The sequence below is a fragment of the Rhodnius prolixus genome, unplaced genomic scaffold, assembly GCF_049639745.1.
Source record: "Rhodnius prolixus isolate KJV_2025 unplaced genomic scaffold, Rpr scaffold_9, whole genome shotgun sequence".
Classification (NCBI taxonomy): domain Eukaryota; kingdom Metazoa; phylum Arthropoda; class Insecta; order Hemiptera; family Reduviidae; genus Rhodnius; species Rhodnius prolixus.
In genome coordinates, this window is record NW_027411604.1 from 18,430,362 (window position 1) to 18,448,809 (window position 18,448).

An 18,448-nucleotide genomic window follows, 5' to 3' on the forward strand; every position below is an offset into this window, starting at 1 on the left:
ACTTGTTGGAGCATGTTTGTGCTCGTTGAGGATATGACAATGGTATGAGTCATCATTATTTTTACTTGCCTGTTCAAACAGCTGGCTACATGTCCAGACTTGTTGGAGCATGTTCAGCTATGTTGGCATATATATAAATTAACAAGATGTGGAAGGGAAAGGGGGTGGCTTGCTACAGAGACCTGTCCAGAGAGGCAATCAGTTGGAAAAAAAGATGCAATTCTATTGGCTAGTTAGAGTGTGACGTATTTGTGGTGGGGGGTTAATGCTAGTATCGCAGTCCAAGTGTCAGTTCGGGTTTAGTTTTCAGTGAGTGTAGGTCGCGTCATCAGCAGCGGAAGCAGCCAGGTGGAGGGGGTAAGTAAATAATTTTTTCTATTACCTAAAGTGAGGTTATCCATTTTTATTTAAGTTGAATATTTTTGTGATAGTGGGGGTAATTTAAATAAAAAAAAAAAAAATTCTTGGTGAGGGGGGTTAGATTTTTTAAAAAATAATTCCAAGTTAAAACATAAGAGAACATTCAAAACTAGAGTAAGCGAGACTACCACTGTGGCCGACTGGTGCAGATGACGTGTCTATCAGTACGAAGGTTGTAGGATCGAATCCCAGGTAAGTAAAAATAATTAAAAAAAAAAATCCCCTCCTGTCTATCAATGGGCGAGGGGGGTGGAGGTATGAGGTCCGCCATCTTGTGGTCATCAGCTGGTACGAGGTCGGCCATCTTGTGTACTACAGCTGTTAGGAGAGCCGCCATCTTGTAGGAGGAGCTTAAGAGGCCAACGAATACGACGACCTAGAGGTGGTGGGGGTAAAGGTAGGTGTCATGTGATAGGAGTAGGGCTAGGGTGGGGGTAATGAGGTGTCGTCGAATTCGCTGATTGGTCAATTAATAAGGGTGGGGGTAGGAGTGGGGGTAAAAGGGGTGTCATCGAATTCGCTGATTGGTCGATTAAAAGGGTGGAGTGGGGGAAGGGGCGTGGCCTAAAGCCCTCGTCGAGTTCGATGATTGGTCAATAAGGTGGGGTGGGGGTAGGGGGCGTGGCTTAAACCCTCGTCGAAATCGATGATTGGTCAATAAGGAGGGGTGGGGGTAGGGGTGGGGGTAGGGGGTGGGAGGGGAGGGGATGGCCGCCATTTTGTATTTTAGGTGCGCCAGAACCGCCAAATCCTCTCTACTCGTATATTTTGGTATAAATAATAAATATAATGAGCATGTTCAAAAAAAAAAAAAAATCAAAGATAGAAAAATAAACGTTCAAAAATAGGACGTTGATACTTAAATATTTGATTTTTTGTTTCTGTTATACGTATCACAGCACAGTTGGTGGTAATACCAACCTTTTTGTGCAAACAGAACTAATAATAAAAATAATTAAAAAAATGAATGAATGTTTATTTAACGTTCACCTTGATCATATGAAAAGCGATGTTTAAACTAAAAGAAAATACACATTAAAAAAAACACAATTTTTCCAACAGTATAATTATTGAAAACTCTAATCTAATATTGTGCCCACAATGTTACCAATTTAAGTAAAATAGAAACGCATTTCACTGACATTGAACTGAACTGTCAAACTAACACGTAATGAACATAAAAATTAAAAGTAATAATTACTTTAATAGAATAATAAAACTTTATTATCACGTATATTTTTTTTGTAATAAAAGTAAAAGAGAAAACATTTCGAGTTGTTTATGCATTCTTTGGAACAGCGAGGGATTTAGGTGTAAATAAAAAGAAATAAAAAAAAACTTCGAAAATAATACGAGGGTCGTTTGAAAAGTCCGTGCAAAGTCAGAGAGATAGCACTACTGGCGCGTATCGAGGTTATGTTTAGTTAGTAGCATCTCTTGGAAGAACACACACCAAGTTTCAGCCAGATCGGTCTATTTCTTTGTGTTTGGCATTCGTTTGAATCGAGGAAGTCGAGTGATTTTCAAAAAATGGACGAAAAAGAATTTCGTGTGTTGATTAAACACTACTTTATGAAAGGCAAAACGCCTCAGGAAACTAAAGAGAAGCTTGATAAACATTATGGTGACTCTGCACCTTCGATTAGAACAGTTTATAAGTGGTTTCAAAATTTTCGGAGTGGCCATATGGGCACCAGTGACGCTGAACGTTCAGGACGCCCTGTTGAGGTTACTACTCCAGAAATCATTGATAAAATCCATGATATGGTGATGTATGACAGAAGAGTGAAGGTACGTGAGATTGCTATTGCTGTGGGCATCTCGAATGAACGGGTACATAATATTTTGCATCAACATTTGGACATGACAAAGCTATCCGCAAGATGGGTGCCGCGATTGCTCACGCTTGACCAAAAACGAAATCGTGTGAAGTGTTGCAAGGACGGTTTGCAGCTGTTCCAGAAGAATCCGCAGGACTTTAAGCGTCATTTCGTCACTATGGATGAAACATGGATACATCACTACACTCCTGAGACCCAAGAACAATCTAAGCAATGGGTTACCAAGGGGGAATCTGCGCCAAAAAAGGCGAAGACCGTTCCTTCGGCCGGAAAGATTATGGCGACTGTTTTTTGGGATTCGCAAGGAATAATCCTCATCGACTATCTGGAAAAGGGTAAAACTATTACAGGTGTATATTATTCATCGTTATTGGACCGTTTGAAAACCGAGCTGCAAGAAAAACGCCCACGATTGGCACACAAAAAAGTCCTTTTCCATCACGACAACGCACCAGCTCACACCTCAGCAGTTGTGGTCGCAAAATTAATGGAAATAGGGTTCCAACCCGTTTCACATCCCCCCCATTCTCCAGACTTGGCTCCCTCGGACTACTATTTGTTCCCCAATATGAAGAAATGGCTGGCGGGAAAAAGATTTTATTCAAACGAGAAGGTGATTGCAGAAACGAATGGCTATTTTTCAGACTTGGACAAATCCTATTATTCGGAAGGGATCAACAAACTAGAGCAGCGTTGGACGAAGTGTATAAGCCTAAAAGGAGACTATGTTGAAAAATAAAAAAGGTTTACCCCAAAAAATCAAGTAGTTTTTATTTTTGCACGGACTTTTCAAACGACCCTCGTAATAATCTCCTGTGAACAGTTTTTCTTTTTAAAGAATTTTCTTGGTTTCATTCAAACTATAAAAATTGTTTGTCAAAACAACCAATAAGTTTGTTTCTCTTTTGAATTCATTCAATAAAGCTCTCGATTTATAAGATCAAACGTCATATGACGGGCAGCAAAGTCTGAGAAATAATAATAATAAAAAAAAAATTGCCTAGCAACTTTTTTTGGGGGGGAAAAATACTCCCAAAGAGAGGATATTTTTAGCCCTGAAGTGGGTTAAGGGTGGCATCACTGATTTTGAAAAACCACCCTAGAGATTTCCACACGTACGGTTTTTTTTTAAAGATGGCACTTGGGCTGAGACTAGGAAGGTTCTGGATTAATTCTAACAGGTCTGGAATTTACTAGTGTTGAAGCGGACGAAATACCACTGGGTACCATTAATTTAACTGCAACCTTCTACCTTGATGTGAAACCTCCCCAGACTTGAGCTCCATAGCAAGCAACAGATCTGCTAACGGCATTAAATAGTTTAAAGTTTTTGTTTTTTTAAAAAAAGATACATCAGGAATTCTAATAAACCTATTCTTTAACATGCTAAGACCTAACTTTGCCTTAGAAACTTTTGACCTTATATTCTTGTGCATTAGGGTATTTCAAAAAATGTTGACTTTTAAATTTTAAAGAGCGCCGGGCGGAAAATCAAAGTTCATTTAAAACAAAAAGTTTCGTTCCAAATAGAGCAAAATCGATTAATATTTAGAGGTCGCTACCATCGATCAAAAGATTTTTGTTTTGCCTCTTATAAAAAATCTTAAATGTTTTGTATTTTGTTATTTTACTTTTAATCTCCACCTATTGGTGGAGATTCGAATGGTGCTTCGTGCCTCTTGGTTGACACAGAACTGCCCCTATTTTAGAATCAGCTCTCCTCGAGAATCTAAGAAAATTTCTTCCCGAAATTGTTGCACTCCGTTAGTTAAACGAACCCTCATAGTTTATACAAAAACATTCGGAGACTAAATCCTAATCTGCTAGTAATAATATTATTAGAATCGCTCTGGTAATTCATAATCATCTACCATGTTTCGACTGGAATATTCTGCACCGATCAAGGATGGACAAGGAACAATAATTTCAGTTTCTTGAAGTCGTTCGAGACAAGGTTTAGCTTGAGACTTATCGTTTAAGCTATGCGGCTTCAAACTCAATTAAAACATGGGCCAATTGGTGCTACAGGCAAGATTCACGCAGGCCACATCACATTTACAAATCTTGTGTAAATTTATATTCTGAAATGAGGATTCAGGAATGTGGATAGAATAATTAAAACACTGTTATAATTGTATTTATAAAAAGAAAATTATTCTTTTTCACCTCGAAAACTTGGCCAGAGATTTCCTTGTACAAGTTTTGCTATATCTGGATTCAATGACTGAGAACGTAAGAATATATTTTGGGAAATCCTACTTCTTTTTTGTCTTTTAAAACCCGAATCATTCTGGAATTCCACTTGGAGTGGCAGACATATCGCTTCCAAACTTCGCCAGAACTGAGTGAGCGTGTTTTATACACGCCTGCAGGTCTTCAGGTAAGGCAATGGGCCACGTTTACACTCGTCTTCAGTAGCTAAAGGGTTAACGAGGGAGGGAATTGTTTGTACGAGGTAGTGTTATTCAGCTGAGGTCCGAGCTGAAGGCTCAACCGAGTCGAGCTTCGACTCGAGCCTTTACGGCTTGAGCCTTCAGAGCTCGAACCTTATAGCCCTCGAAGCTCGAGCCGTGAAGCTCAAATTGGAGGCTCATAAACCTGGAGTTGAAGGCTCATAAAGTGCGAGCCTTTTTTAAATTCTTAAGGAATGACGAGTAATCAATTTCAATGAGCAACAAACATTTTAGAAATTATTGTATTCATTTATACAAAAATATGTTGAAAAATTCATTAGCTGCTATAAGTTGATTTTATTTTAAGAAATGCATTTTGTTGTGCAGAGTATGTATAGGCACTACAGCCTGAAACCTCCTCTGTAACATACATATATTTGTACAACTGTTTTTAAATTGTAAATAAACGTTTTCAATTCAATGCAAAAAGAAGTGAATTTATTAATAGTACAAATAAAACGCTTCATATAAAAAACAAAAAAACAGCTCGATCCTTTTGAGTCGAACCTTGGAGGCTCACCTAGCTCTCTGTGAGGCTTTAGCTCGAGCACTGACACGAACCACCCACTGAACCCTGAGAGCTCGAGTGCTTAAGGCTCGAACCTTATAGCCTTATAGCTCAGCTCTTGAACAACACTAGTACGAGGCATTGCCTCGATTTTCCCTATGCGCTATTTCCTTCATAACAATTTCTTTCTATTTTTTTTTTATTTCAGAACAAAGTGAGGTACAAAAAAATTACCTCGGGGGTCGCCAGTTTGACACCCTAGAATGTCCTTCTTAAACTATAACACTCTAAAAAATCGTTTTTCTACAAGACAAAAGTTACGTTAGGGCCAACAATGGAGCAGCATTCCAGTATGCACTTAGTCAATGTTGGAATCGCTCAGGATTTCTTTAAAGCATGTAAGTAATATTAGGAAGAGCACAAGTCCAAGAACTGATTACCCAGAGAAGGACACGTACTTTATTCGGGTTATGGTTAGGCTGATTTAATTTTCCTTGTATTAAATATCACAATCCTTAAGGATATAAAAATCCTTTTTGACGATATTTAGCAGGAACTTTTACCACAAAATTTTCATTCTTTACAGTAGCTCACTCCAACTCCAGTCCAACAAGCCATCATACTCTTTCACAATGCCTCCAAGAAGACTGAAGATGGCCTTTCAATCAATCTTCTATTACGCAATTAGCAGTATCGTTAAGTTTTAATGGAGGTCAACACCAGGCGCCTTCTCCAATCTAACATTCCTGACATATTGTACGTCATATTTACTCAATTAAAAGCAAAAAAAAAAAATGTAACAATATCACGGAAAATGTAGAAAAGTAGAACATCAGGTGGATGACCCAAGATAAATCTAAATGGTCAGCAATATAGTGGCATTTCCTTCAAAGAACAGCTCTGAATTTAAAAGGCAGAAAAGTGAAAATATAAATTTACTATTAGGAACAATTCTTTTCGAAGACTTTGCCAAAAAACAAAGGTTACTACGTTGGAGTCATCCACACTCACACAGTCACAAAAAGAAAGAAAACTTTTATTTTGTCCTGGGGGAAAAACTCCTTTAAGGATCACGAAGAAAATACAATAGATAAAACAAATAAAGCTATTGGACTAAATTCAATACATTAACTTCACAAATATAATGCTAAATTTCACCCAACTAATATTTACAAATTATGTAACAATAATAATTATTGGGTTATTGAGTATTAAACGAAATAATAATAATTAATAAAGATTACTGAACTTAATAATTGGCGCCATCTTTGAGTAGTTGCACTAAATAATTATCCAATTCAATTTTAAATTTTACTATTCCAGTTTTATTGATTAAAAATGGAGGTAGAGTCCCAGAATAAAGAGGATTGAATAAGGAATGAGTTTTTAAAAGCAACAGTTCTGAATGGAGAAATGTAGAATTGAGTATTGACTGCTCTGGTGTTTCTAAGATCTAAATGGACCTTACTGCTGAAATGTATCAATTAAATGTTGCGGGTGCTGATTCCTGAAGAGCATGTACAAGTTGTTACCAAGGAAGCACTTCCTTCTGTACTATTCAGCCAACCAAGAAAGAGAAAGAATGGGACACTCATGAAGAACATTTTCTAAAAAAAAAGTTTTTGGATTTAGGTGGCCATGGATATTTCAGGTCAAAACTTGTAAGTCGACAATTTTGGACAAGATCTAACAGGCTTAGTTAGAGAAAGAAATCAACTGGAATCCCCCTTTTGGTTGTTCTGCAAATTAGAAGATTCTCAATACCACTCTTGCGGATTCACCCTACTGATTGACGGTGACTACTTCAAAGCTTCGCCCGTGAAGAGACCTTTGGTTCACCTGTATCTTTCTGCAGGTTATTTCCTAGCAATATGCACTTTCGGTCAAATTCATCTAATTTACAGTCCTTCATTCCTGTGTTTTTGTTTTTAAATGCTTAGTATAACTGTAAACAGAAATAGGTAAATAAAAGATGAAGTCAAAAAGAGGTCAGCCTTCGTCCCCAAAGAATTGGAATGCCACCGTTAAACATGAAAGGTTAATTGGGGCATACATCTTCCTTGATAAAAGGCATTGCCAAGCCGCCTTAAATTTAGATCAGGGTGGCAGCGGTTTAGCTTATACGCCGTAAAAAATAAATATCGTCAACACTTGTTCGCCTTTATAGTGTCACCTAAACATGTGTTTCGATAATCTAATAATGGCGGCCAACTGCGCTTTCTGGTTTACAAGAGATTCACATTGTTTTTCTCAAATGATTCACCAATGATGACAATGTTAGGCTAATTGAATTTCCAACAATCTACAAAGTAGCAAACAAAGGAAGATAAAATTAGTTCGATTATTGTAAACACCAAATTGTGGCCTATAGTTTATTTACTCAATCATATTTTGCTAAGTTTTATCGGAGCCATCCAATTCCAACAAACAATGCCTTGCCAGTGATTGGGTCTTGATATTTTAGCATCATGTTTTGCTTACTGATTACTATTCTATGTTTTTACGAAATCCGCGAAGTTATTTATAAATAATAGCAAAGACAGTCCCATAAATTTATGCAAAGAACAGTTTTAGCAGCTTTAGAATCCCTGAGGTTATGGTTGCTAATAGCAGTTTACAGTTTCTTTGATCATTCCATCAACAATATCAGTGAAATGGTGAGGCATAGTCAGTAGATCAGTCTTGCAGTGAGTGTGCAACTTAATATTATTTGTATTGCAATTTGGTCTGCTACTGAGGCTTTATAAATTAATGTTATGAAACTGCTCCCAATCCTTAATTAAGGAAATTTTACAATTAATATTGTAATTATGAAAAAGGTAAAACAACGCGTAATCAGTGAGCAAGGTAAATCTACGCAGAATCCAGGGCGGTTGGAGGATCAGGTTCAACAACGTAGAAATGCTATAATAATAAACCATCAAAAAAAATCCACTTTTAAAATTATTTAGCATTATGTCCGGTGATAGGAAATGAGAATTACTATGGACAAAGTGCAAAACAATGTTTTAAAAACAGGAAATCAAATATTAAATCCAGACATTACTAAAATATTATTACAGGCTATAACAGGAAAAACATCCTGCAGCATGCGATGACAGTGCGATTAAATTCACATTTTTTTCTTAAAAAAAAGAAGTAATCAATCACAAATAAAATTTAATAGCAGAACATAAAATGTGTAATACAATATTTTTATATAGAAATTTAAGATAAAAATACACTCAACAGCAAAAAAAACCGGACACTCAGATTTGGTGTCATAATTTTGTTAAATACGTTAATCTTTTTAATTTATGGTAAGAATTGGTTTATTTATCTCTTTAACAAAAACTTACAGTTTAAAATGTTAAGTATAAGGGTTGATTAAACGCCAAAAGGTACACAAATCAGCTAGTACCCAACATTTCATTCATGCTTAGCTGATATAATTTAAGTAATTTTGCTGCATTAACTTTTTCTTCACATTTTTTTTAGAAATTATTAGATGTCACAGACCCTTATGCTGGCCATTTTCATCTACAAAATATTTGTTCAAGTAGCACTGTAGATTGACTGTAATATCTAGTTATTTATAATAATCAAACTATTAATTACAGGTGAAAAAGAAAAACGTTATAAAAAATAAAAAAAAATTATGAGGCTAAAAAATTCAAAACCTTTTTTTAAAAAATGCTTATATCAACATACATCAATGATTTTGTTTATTTTATTTTATTTATTTTTTTAAATCGTCGGTTTAAGTTCATTCTTCGATTAAAGTAATTGTTATTTTATGAAGTAGTCAAACGTTTATAATAATAGGTAATAAATAATCTGGCTTTATCGCAAATAATATAGTTTTCTTCAATTACACTCTCAATGTAGCTGTTCTTCTCACAATGTTGAATATATGTAATATAAAATAAATAAGATATGCATATTTTTAGGACCGCTAATTATTCCAGTATTTTACTATAAGTAAAATTAGGGAGACTAAATTAAATTACAATTTATTGAGAAATGAATAATTGTTGAATAATCTACTTGTTATTAACTGTGTGTTATATGTCCTCACGAATATTTCGGTAAGACGAATTCAAGACTGAAATATTCTGTTAAATCCGTGATTCAAATTTAAACAGTAGCCGACTCTAACTTTGTTTTTCTCTACTTTAACATGAATGTATATGTGACTACTAAAAATAAAGGGCATATTAAAGATAAATCCAAAGAATAATTTGAAATGGAGTTAAAATAAAGTACCTATTTAAAAACGAAGATATAATATACATTTTATCATAATTATAACAAAATAATATTATGAATGATCTAGCCAGCATAAGGGTCTGTGACATCTAATAATTTCTAAAAAAAATGTGAAGAAAAAGTTAATGCAGCAAAATTACTTAAATTATATCAGCTAAGCATGAATGAAATGTTGGGTACTAGCTGATTTGTGTACCTTTTGGCGTTTAATCAACCCTTATACTTAACATTTTAAACTGTAAGTTTTTGTTAAAGAGATTTTTGTACCTTTTGGATAGATTTTCATTTTTGTCTATTTTACAAAGTTACTTATCTGTTTCACAGATTTTTTTTAAAATTTAGAATAAGCAATTCTATCATTATAACCTGATAAGGTGTTAAGTCGGAACTGTAACTACCATTGGAGAGATCTTTTTAAAGAATGATTATAGATGCCATCCTCAATAACAATTTTTTTGAGAAAGCGTTTTGAATAAAATAGGAAGGTATTTGTACGTAAAAAGCAAAATTAAACTGCGATTTCAGTACTTCCTCTTAAGAGGAGTAAGAAAAATAAACTGCGATTACAGTACTTCTCCCTAAAAGGCAAAGATTTACAATTCATTAATGTAAATAGGTTCACCCATTGATAATTTTAACGATTGCAGTACTTCCTCTTAGTAGGTGCAAGAGCTTGATGGCCCTTCACAGCCAAGTAGAGGAGCTTTAACAACTTATTCGAGCTGAATTTTATCAAAATCGGACTAAGCGTTATAGAAATATTGGTAATAATAGTTTTAGAAAGGGCCTTACTTGGGTGGGGCAAACTCCCCTCCTTATGAGGCACAGCGTTCAGACTTTTAAAGTGCAAATCTGTACAAAATTTCGATTCGAATGACACTTCATTCATGACAATCGGTTCACGTGTCGATAATTTGAAACGATTGCTATACTTTCCCTTAACAAGTGTAAGAGCTGATCGCCGCTTTAATGTTACGTAGAGGAGCCCTAACTCTATCATCCTACCAAATTATTTCAAAATTGGGCTAAGATTTACAGAGTAATTAGTAATAATAATTTTGGAGGGGGCCTTACATAAAGGGGGCTAACTCCTCTCCTATTCGATGTACAGCGTCGAGACCCCCAAAAGGCACATCTACATAAAATTGTGAATCGAATGACACCTCATTCATGAAAATCGGTTCACGCGTTTAGGCGCTACGCAGTTTACAAAAAAGGTAACAACAACAACAACAACAACAACAACAACAACAACAACAAGAAGAAGAACAACAACAATTTCTGAAATTGCAGTTTTTGCTCATTTTCGGCAACTTTTTTCTCAAAACCTATTAGATCTGGGTTGTTGCAAAAAAATTACAGCTATAAAGGAGGGTTTGCCCTATATTTTAAAGAAAATTTGGGAATTTTATCTTTTATAGAAAAAGAGAAAAAAATTGTCAAAGTTGGGTGTTTTTCAACGTTACGCTTTTTCGTGCAGTTTTTGACGATCAACCCTTATACAACTGTCCTACCGGACAGTTTTAATAAGTTATTTACACAAAATCTGCCACAAATGACTAATTTTTATTAATTATTAACACAAAATTATAAAATAAAGAAAAAATGAGAAATTAACACATTTTTTTTTAAACTTTATTCTTCATTTTCATCAGTTTTCTGACAAGGGATGTTTTTCTAATAGCGGGTATTTCTCCCTCGTCTACGGCGAAGGGCCCTAATCCTGTCAGGCATAGAAATTAAATTTTGGACGTACTCCACCGGCAGAGCATCCCATTCTTCACGAAGAGCAATTTGGAGCTGATTTAAGTCACTAGGAGGAGGATGACGATGACTAACACGCCTTCCTAAATTATCCCATAAATGTTCTGTGGGATTCATATCGGGAGTTCGTGCAGGCCAGTCCAGAACTGTGATTCCCACTTGCTCCAAGTATTCGGTAACAATTCTGGCGGTATGTGGGCGAGCATTATCCTGCATCAAAATGAATTGGTCACCAATAAATGGAGCCAACGGGATCACAGCCTCTAGGAGCATTTCCTCAATGTACCTCCGAGCAGTCAGAGCCCCCATTAACAATGAAAATCAGTTCAGTACGGGAGTGGAAATTGATTCCACCCCAAACCATAACTGATCTCCTTTCGAAAGGTGGTGACTCGCGAAGAGTACATTGAGCAAATCGCTCCCTTGATCGTCTCCACACTCTGTCTCGATCGTCTGAGTGGTATAGATCAATGCGAGACTCATCTGTGAATAAAACTGTTCCCCATTGCTCTACAGTCCAATGAAAATGCTGGTCAGCAAATAATCGCCTTTCTCTACCATGCCTTTCCAGGAGTTGGGGCCCTGTCGCGGGGCGCCTTGCTTCCAGTCCACGCTCCCTCAGTCTCCGCCGTACTGTGTCCGAGCTAACACGCGTATTTCGCGCCACTAACAGCCTGTCCCGAACCTCAGGAGCAGTTAAATGGCGGTCTCTCAATACTGAGAGCGTGATAAATCGATCGTCAACTTCAGTTGTGGCCCTTGGTCGGCCACTGCCAGCCCTCCGTTCATAACTGCCAGTCTCCCGGAAACGTCGGAGTGCATCATTAATGGCGGACTTCGCTACTCCAAGGGTTTCTGCGATAGATCGGACGCTCTGGCCATCTCTTGCCAAGGCATCAGCTCGGGCTACGTCTACATTCGAAAGAACCATTATTCTGGACCAAAATAAAAAAAATCACGTCTATTAATGACAGAAAGACGCGGTTAGTAAATTAAAGATCTTTAAAGGTGCGAAAACCTGCTTACAGTTTAGAAGAGTTCCGTCAGGTAAAGCAGCCTCAAGACAAATAAGCCACATCTGAGTCTTATCTCATGCCCTACTAATCCTGAAGGGATCAGTTCAATGGACTTAGACCCTTCCTTCTCTGTAATAACCAGATTACCCACAAAAACAAACACATTACTGATAATCAGCTTTTAATATAAAAAATATTAAGGTCCGGTTTTTTTTGCTGTTGAGTGTATATTCTAAAATTGTAAATAAAGCACAGCCTAATATTAATTACGAGTATTAATATTCACACATTCTCTCTTAAAATGTGCAATACAATATTTTTATATAGACATTTAAGATAAAAACATATTCTAAAATTGTAAATAAAGCACAGCCTAATATTAATTACGAGTATTAACATTCACACATTCTCTCTTAAAATGTGCAATACAATACTTTTATATAGAAATTTAAGATAAAAACATACTCTAAAATTGTAAATAAAGCACAGCCTAATATTAATTACGAGTATTAACATTCACACATTCTCTCTTAAAATGTGCAATACAATACTTTTATATAGAAATTTAAGATAAAAACATACTCTAAAATTGTAAATAAAGCACAGCCTAATATTAATTACGAGTATTAACATTCACACATTCTCTCTTAAAATGTGCAATACAATACTTTTATATAGAAATTTAAGATAAAAACATACTCTAAAATTGTAAATAAAGCGCAGCCTAATATTAATTACGAGTATTAACATTCACACATTCTCTCTTAAAATGTGCAATACAATACTTTTATATAGAAATTTAAGATAAAAACATACTCTAAAATTGTAAATAAAGCACAGCCTAATATTAATTACGAGTATTAATATTCACACATTCTCTCTTAAAATGTGCAATACAATACTTTTATATAGAAATTTAAGATAAAAACATACTCTAAAATTGTAAATAAAGCACAGCCTAATATTAATTACGAGTATTAACATTCACACATTCTCTCTTAAAATGTGCAATACAATACTTTTATATAGAAATTTAAGATAAAAACATACTCTAAAATTGTAAATAAAGCGCAGCCTAATATTAATTACGAGTATTAACATTCACACATTCTCTCTTAAAATGTGCAATACAATACTTTTATATAGAAATTTAAGATAAAAACATACTCTAAAATTGTAAATAAAGCACAGCCTAATATTAATTACGAGTATTAACATTCAAACATTCTCTCTTTGTTTATAATATAAAGTATATTTATAAATGAAAATAACATTTTACTTACCATTTTAAATGATTCTTGATTGTTATACAGGTAAATAAAGTAAATCTGCAGAACGTTAAATTTGACTTAGCACACGACTATCTCTTCTGGACTTCGTCTACCGCGAACACACGACAAAATCAAAAATATTCTCCTTTTTATTAAGATTAATTAAAGCATTTCGATAATCACAAAAAACATTTTATACTAAACTAATAAATAATATATAATATCGATCTAAATTAATTTCAGGAGAATTTATACTTATGATTATTTTTTTTAATAAATCGATAATTTCCTCAATTTCACGCAAACTTTAAATTCAATAAAATCAACTATCAATAAAACTCTGAATATTTGTAAGAAACACTAATTGAAAATAAAATATAATTTTTTTTTTTTTTGTTCACATATGTAAAATAAAATAATTATTCAAATTTAATAAACACATGTTAACTTGAGATTAAATTATATATATATCAACCTCATGTGTTTCTTTTGGAATAACAATCATGGAGCCGTTCACTGCACAAATCGATTAATCGATTTTTGAAATATCTTAATTTAAGTGTCCAAAGCATTTGGTTCAGTCATAGCTTTTTATATTTTTTGTAAATTTCCCAAATTATAAAAATTAACACAATGAAAATTGTGTGGCCATTGAATAATTTCAGAAGCCATTTTGATTAACTCGGTGCTCTAATGTAAATCGTTGCAATTATTCAACTCAAACTCAGTAGCAGCCGCTTGAATGATAACAGTAAATTTATTAGAATTTATATTATATACAGGATTTTTTTTAAAAAAACACTACATTATTTCATCGCATTTTTCCACTTCTTTGATTTATGGAGTTAATCGAGTTGTACTCGATATTACTGCAATCGATAATACTACAATTACAATACAACAATTACTAATTTAAATTGCAAGTGAGTGCATAAGAATGTCCAGGAAAAAGACCTATTGACTTGGTTCATTCAAATCCATTGTGACCAAACTTTCGACCTAGGAACCAGCTCATCTTCAGCAGCTTGTAGTTACTAATTATGTAAGTAATATGTTTTATATGGTAAGCGTTAACCTTAAAACGTTGGTGTGCCAGGTGTACTTGAAATTAGCAATAATCTTTTAAACTTTTACATGATTACATAGCAGCTTTACTCGATAATTTACACCAAAACTCATCCGCCAATCAATTTGCACCAATCTGGTGCACAATACAACGATAATGCAGTACCATACTAAATTATCGTGACAATACTGTTTAGCTAATACTATCCAGCTTGATAACTGAATATTTTAATCACTCAAAAAATTAATTAAAACGCATAAAATCGATACTTTCTTAAAAAAGTAAGTATCGATTGGTTAAAAACATTAATTAGAATGGAAATTAAACTATCCAATTAAATATCAGTGATGCAATCATTTTTCATCGGTAATTCTAAGTACGAGGGTCGTTTGAAAAGTCCGTGCAAAGTCAGAGAGATAGCACTACTGGCGCGTATCGAGGTTATGTTTAGTTAGTAGCATCTCTTGGAAGAACACACACCAAGTTTCAGCCAGATCGGTCTATTTCTTTGTGTTTGGCATTCGTTTGAATCGAGGAAGTCGAGTGATTTTCAAAAAATGGACGAAAAAGAATTTCGTGTGTTGATTAAACACTACTTTATGAAAGGCAAAACGTCTCAGGAGACTAAAGAGAAGCTTGATAAACATTATGGTGACTCTGCACCTTCGATTAGAACAGTTTATACGTGGTTTCAAAATTTTCGGAGTGGCCATATGGGCACAAGTGACGCTGAACGTTCTGGACGCCCTGTTGAGGTTACTACTCCAGAAATCATTGATAAAATCCATGATTTGGTGATGGATGACAGAAGAGTGAAGGTGCGTGAGATTGCTAGTGCTGTGGGCATCTCGAATGAACGGGTACATAATATTTTGCATCAACATTTGGACATGACAAAGCTATCCGCAAGATGGGTGCCGCGATTGGCCCACAAAAAAGTCCTTTTCCATCACGACAACGCACCAGCTCACACCTCAGCAGTTGTGGTCGCAAAATTAATGGAAACAGGGTTCCAACTCGTTTCACATCCCGTCTATTCTCCAGACTTGGCTCCCTCGGACTACTATTTGTTCCCCAATATGAAGAAATGGCTGGCAGGAAAAAGATTTTATTCAAACGAGGAGGTGATTGCAGAAACGAATGGCTATTTTTCAGACTTGGACAAATCCTATTATTCGGAAGGGATCAACAAACTAGAGCAGCGTTGGACGAAGTGTATAAGCCTAAAAGGAGACTATGTTGAAAAATAAAAAAGGTTTACCCCAAAAAATTATGTAGTTTTTATTTTTGCACGGACTTTTCAAACGACCCTCGTAGATAACAATAATAACTCGTGCCTTATTTCCATTAGATAATAGCTCTCTAGCATTTTATCATGGAAACAAGGCTCAAAATTATCAAAGAAATTGATCAACAATTGTGGAATTACGTGATAAATATTCCGAAATTCTTCAAGATGGAGCTTTCAGTTTTTCTATTCTATTTAGCGCTCACTTTTCAAGTAAATTTAACTCGATGGCAATACTCCCTCAGCGGAACAGGTAAGAGAACATGTGCCATTTCTCTCACCCATATCTCCTCCAACTTCTCCCAATCTCTTTGATTTTCTTTCATTACAATAAAAAACTTTCAAATAAAGAAAATGAATGGATTTCTTTGTTTTAATAAAAAGGAAATAAAATGAAACCAGTATAATTACATCACATTATGTTTGAACATGATCGTTAAACCAACCGCAATTTAAAAATAAAAGGTTCCCAACAGTGTAGGCGAGATAGTAACAGTGAGCAATGAAAAATGTAGGTTACCTCAAGAGGTGGAGGTGGTTGGACTGGAACAGAGGCGCGCGTCCAGTTAGATTGCTGGTCATGAAACAGTCTGTGAAAGGTCGTTACTGGCGAAGGTCAGCTAGGTGAAAAGCTATTTTATTTTTTATTAATATTAATATTCAATGCAGTTAATTTCAACATTTTTTATCCGATTTATTTATTATTTATTTACAATCTTTTGTAGATAAGGACATGATGGAGTAGATAAGTGGACAAGTGGAAACTGTTACGACTTGAGAAGCAGGGGAAAGGTAACTATCAATTGGCAGCACCAGATAAGTGATATCCCTTTTGCTGGTCAGTCCCGAAGGAGATTTATAAGAGCTACTGGCACTTTAGTCGACAAGGATGGTAGGAGATACGATAGACTGTACGAAAGGAATGTCGAGATCAGTGTTTTATAGCCAGGTTTAGGACATAGAACAATTCATCAACCATTTATCGTAGCATTGGAGATAGAAATGTCTTTATTGTCCGCACGTTTGTCTGTCCGGTTGAGCCCCAAATTTCTAGTCCATAGGTCCACGAAGGTTTGATTACCAAGTTTTATATTAGTCTTTTTTAGTACTGTCGGTGGTTTAGATCTTCGTCCAAGTTTGGCCAGTACAAAAGTTCGCCATGTTTTGTTACGGCTTATCTTTTAAGTGTGTGGCGTGCGTATGCACTTTCAATTATTTGTCTATGATTAGCCCAAAATAGCGTACCAGGACTGTAGGAGGACAAGGTCCGTTAAAGAAGACTGAAGGACAGGAGCCTCCACCGGAGAGTCAGCAAGTATTGTGCTAGGCAGAAAGATGATAAGTGAAACCGAAAGGTTTACACCAAACCGATTCATCTATCTCTGCTGATGTATGGTGGTTTGAATACCGGACAGGAAAACTGTAAAACAAGCTTGCTACGAAGCTTAAAATCAAGTATACTGCGGACTTAACAACTTAAACTTAACTTAATGTTACCGTCAAGACTTCAAAAAAAGTAAGCAATAATATTGCACGATGAGTTGGAGGGGTTTTAATCACACAATAAGCATCACCAAGATCAGGTGTCAATATGAACAAATATGTAAATATGGTTAGCTTACACAGTACTCAATAATATGTTGATTTAACCCGTCATTGCAGGCATGTTTTAAACGTATCTCCTTTATCCTCGTATAAATTACAATTCAATGTTACGTTTCTAAACAATTTACCTATGTATAAAACATACAATAACCTACAACTAGTTTCATTAAGCTTAATTTCCTGTTTTTACCAAACTGATAACATAAGTACAACATGTAACCACCATTTTGGTGAGCAAAAGTAAAGGACTGCTCAGCATTTCACTGGGACCTTTACAGACATATCATTACACATGAGCAGTTTCAGCATCCTGAGATAAATAGAAGTGGATCAGAGGGAATCTTTAATTGATCACCCCTCATATACGAGGGTCGTTTGAAAAGTCCGTGCAAAAATAAAAACTACTTAATTTTTTGGGGTAAACCTTTTTTATTTTTCAGCATAGTCTCCTTTTAGGCTTATACACTTCGTCCAACGCTGCTCTAGTTTGTTGATCCCTTCCGAATAATAGGATTTGTCCAAGTCTGAAAAATAGCCATTCGTTTCTGCAATCACCTCCTCGTTTGAATAAAATCTTTTTCCCGCCAGCCATTTCTTCATATTGGGGAACAAATAGTAGTCCGAGGGTGATCCACAGTGACGAAACGACGCTTAAAGCCCTGCGGATTCTTCTGGAACAGCTGCAAACCGTCCTTGCAACACTTCACACGATTTCGTTTTTGGTCAAGCGTGAGCAATCGCGGTACCCATCTTGCGGATAGCTTTGTCATGTCCAAATGTTGATGCAAAATATTATGTACCCGTTCATTCGAGATGCCCACAGCACTAGCACTCTTCTGTCATCCATCACCATATCATGGATTTTATCAATGATTTCTGGAGTAGTAACCTCAACAGGGCGTCCAGAACGTTCAGCGTCACTTGTGCCCATATGGCCACTCCGAAAATTTTGAAACCACGTATAAACT

At 35.4% G+C, this 18,448-nt stretch overlaps 1 protein-coding gene and 1 long non-coding RNA gene across 5 annotated transcripts in view; one reads left to right on the forward strand and one right to left on the reverse strand.

Moving 5' to 3' along the window:
- spoon (A-kinase anchor protein spoonbill) overlaps positions 1 to 18,448 on the reverse strand; it is a 191,940-nt gene that overhangs the window by 131,147 nt on the left and 42,345 nt on the right. The window contains exon 1 of one of the 4 annotated variants that reach the window (XM_074127617.1): positions 13,534 to 13,863. The exons of the other annotated variants lie outside the window; for them this stretch is intronic. The gene's annotated coding sequence lies outside the window, so the exon portion shown is untranslated. Of the gene's footprint in view, positions 1 to 13,533; positions 13,864 to 18,448 lie in introns of those variants that run through there. 4 annotated transcript variants of the gene reach the window in all.
- On the forward strand, positions 14,104 to 18,112 carry LOC141453960 (uncharacterized). Its single transcript, XR_012458336.1, has 3 exons — positions 14,104 to 14,563; positions 16,391 to 16,499; positions 16,601 to 18,112. It is a non-coding gene; the product is annotated as an uncharacterized lncRNA (long non-coding RNA).